This window comes from Corylus avellana, chromosome ca1 (genome assembly GCF_901000735.1).
Source record: "Corylus avellana chromosome ca1, CavTom2PMs-1.0".
NCBI classification, from domain to species: Eukaryota; Viridiplantae; Streptophyta; class Magnoliopsida; order Fagales; family Betulaceae; genus Corylus; species Corylus avellana.
Window position 1 is genome coordinate 49,807,632 of NC_081541.1, and position 3,194 is coordinate 49,810,825.

The 3,194-nt window shown below is 32.7% G+C and overlaps 1 pseudogene; it reads right to left on the reverse strand.

Annotated features, from left to right (window-relative positions):
• LOC132182610 (DExH-box ATP-dependent RNA helicase DExH1-like) overlaps window positions 1-3,194 on the reverse strand; it is a 94,742-nt pseudogene that overhangs the window by 71,884 nt on the left and 19,664 nt on the right.

Sequence of the window (3,194 nt, forward strand, 5' to 3'; positions counted from 1 at the left end):
ATGAAAAGCCCCTTCACATTCATCACAGCATGAGTTTCAAACTGTGAGTAGCTGCCCTGCTAAATAAACATAAATAAAATCAATCTCTATGAAACAGAAAATCATTATAAAACAGAAAAGTAAAAGTTGTGATCGGAATCATTATGAAACAGAAAAATCAAAAGACTGTATGACATTGAACACAATGTCTTACTAAAAAAAAATACGTACTTTCTTAGTAGTCTTCCCTAGCTCTTCCTTCCTTCAAGGTTACCTGAAATAGTCCAATAAAACCCAAATTTCAGTATCATTGAGTTTGTAAATTAAATGAGGAAATAAAAATGTCTTTTTTATGTTATCATAAATTAAGGATATTATATTATCATTTATTTTATCATAAATGGGTATTATATAAAACAATAAAATTTTGCACGAACAAAACTTATGTATCTCAACTGAGAAAAAGAAAAAAATTTCATGTTCATCCCACTCATGACAGAACGTACAACTTCAAATTAATCATTATAAAAACATGTTACAGAATTGTAAGTGCCACAAGCAAGTGCCAGTGATTCCATATTGAAAAACATGGCAAAAAATCACTAACATGAACAAAACAGCTTTGCCATTCTAATTTATCTACACGTTCCTCCTTTCATCAAGCAAAATGCAGGAAGCAGTTGACATGATTTGATTCCAAGCATATGACACTTGCTATTGTTGACAATAAAAAGTGATCCAATAAACAAGGAAGTGAGAATTGACAGTAAAATCAAGATTTATAAAAAGACAAACCATGGGAACATACCTTGTTGATTCGGAGCATCCCCAATTCTCAATGGTAACCGAACTCAATTGCTCATGTTGGGAATGGTGAACAGGGTGGAGCATTCTGTTTTAACAAAGATAGCAACTAAGCAAATTAAAACAAAGAGGGTAAATTATATTGATAAATTAGGTGGTTGAAAAGTTAACGTACCGAAATTAGGGACCCTTGCTAGAATTTTTGCTTATTCAATCAATTTGTCATCAATCCAAATCTGTTCAACGTGAGCAATCTTGCACCATTCTTTTCCTTTATTATTTTGCAACTGTTTTATCAACAAAGGACAGTCGAAGATGCCTTTATTAAGAATTTGTCATCAATGTCTGTAAGGGAAAGAAAATCAGGAAATGAAAAGGCACTAGAACTCTCTAGAATAGTCATCTAATCATACAAAAATTGTAAAAACATAGTCTTTAGGATGTCCTGATCGAGGTCAATACCAATGATAGCCCAATTATTTGTTTCATGCCAAATGATTCGTGTAAGAACAAGTGGAACTGCACTCCACCCACTAATATACACAATTTATTTTGCTCCTTGGTAGTCTGTGTACTTGTGAACGTACTGCAAATAATAAGATTTTGCATGAAGCAAACTTATGACAGAACATACAACTTCAAATTAGGCATTATAAAAACATGTTACAGAATTATAAGTAAGATCAAAACAATCTTGACATGCCCCATAACTACCAGTACAACAATAGCATTATGTACGACAATCAAGTGCCAATGATTCCATATTGAAAAACAGGGCAAAAACTCAATCATTTTGCCCTCCTATATTTTACTAACCGGATCTCATTCCCTGCCCCGCCAACCCTGTGTGACCGAGCATTGACTCCTAACATTTTATAAATATTTTCTATTAAACTTTTAATTCTCAACACGGTCTTATTATTGTAGTTTTGAAAATAAAGTGGCTCTCTAAATTTGATAAATTAAAATTTTCTCCTTAAATTTAGCTTTTGATATAAAGTAGCCCATGCCATAATAAGGACGTTAATGGCCCTACACCAAAAGAAAAAGAGAAAGCAAACACAACATGAAAAAAAAAAAAAAAAAATAAAGGACATTTCATGGCATTGCCACGGTAATCTAGAAGTGCACAACCGACATATCCTCAATCAATAATTTTGCAAGTGGACGTCAAAGTCCTTATGAATTGATGGATCATGGATGGATGAATTAAATTATGTAACACCCTCGATCTCTCCAATCACATATTAAGAAGAGAAAGAGTAGGTCACATAAAATGGGTAGTTTATAAAGATAATTTATAAGGCTAATGGTTTTTCCTGTAATGTTACACATTGTAGATCTTTGTTCAATAATTTTCCTTTTGTAGGGCAGTTTGACTTAAAATGCCATCTAATAAGAACACATAATCGTGGGAGATATAGAGCTGGAGCAAGGAAAGCATTTAATTATAGTAGGAGTTTGATTTGTCAAAAAAAAAAAATAATAATACATCTTCTTCAAGAGATGATGTCTAAGGGGTTTAGTAGTCCTTCTTTGAGTTGTTTTGCATTAGAAGTCCATCATATGTTTAGGGCTTATAAGTTGTGAGTCCATTTAAACCAAATCCTTTAATAAATCTCAAAAACCAAGTTTTAGTTTGGTTGGAGGAAATCCAATGAAATTGTAAGGTCCAATCAAGACAAATTTGAGCACATACAGATTTTCCAATTGCTGATAGTTCAGAGGCATCCCGAAGAATATGATGTATGTATGGCTCAGGCCTCAGGGCGATGAATAGTTTAGAGGCATGCTGAAAAATCTCATGAAATAAAAGAAGAAAAGAAGTTTATATACATATATACATCAATAGTTACAACCCCGTTTGCTTATAGGGGATAAACAATCTCAAATCAAATCAAATCTTATTATTAATTTGTTTAAAGTAGGCAAAGACTTGTTAAAGGTAGAAGGCCTACGGGTCATGAACTAAATCCCATCAATCCAAAGATAAATTGTAAAGACTACCATTAAAGTAGCCCAAGCGAGACTTATGAATTATATCCACTATCTCTATAAATACGAAGGATTATAAGAACTGCAAATTTTTCATGTTGTCACTTAAACACACATGTTATGAATAGAGAGAAAATACCCTGCCTCCAAGAAAAAAGGTGCTCTACCTTTTCTTGATTTGCAAGATAAAGGAGACAAATATTAATAGCTTTCTTCAAAATCCAGATGCCTCCTTGATGATGAAAGAGTATCAAATTCTTTGGACAATGAAACCATATTTCAATGGAACACCATGTTTTAGCTATCTCAGCAGAATAAAGTTTAGGACTAAACTATCTATCATGCTCCATCATGCTCATTCATAGGCTCATAACAAACAACTTTTTAGTTGTAAGTACATCAAACAACCATTTTAT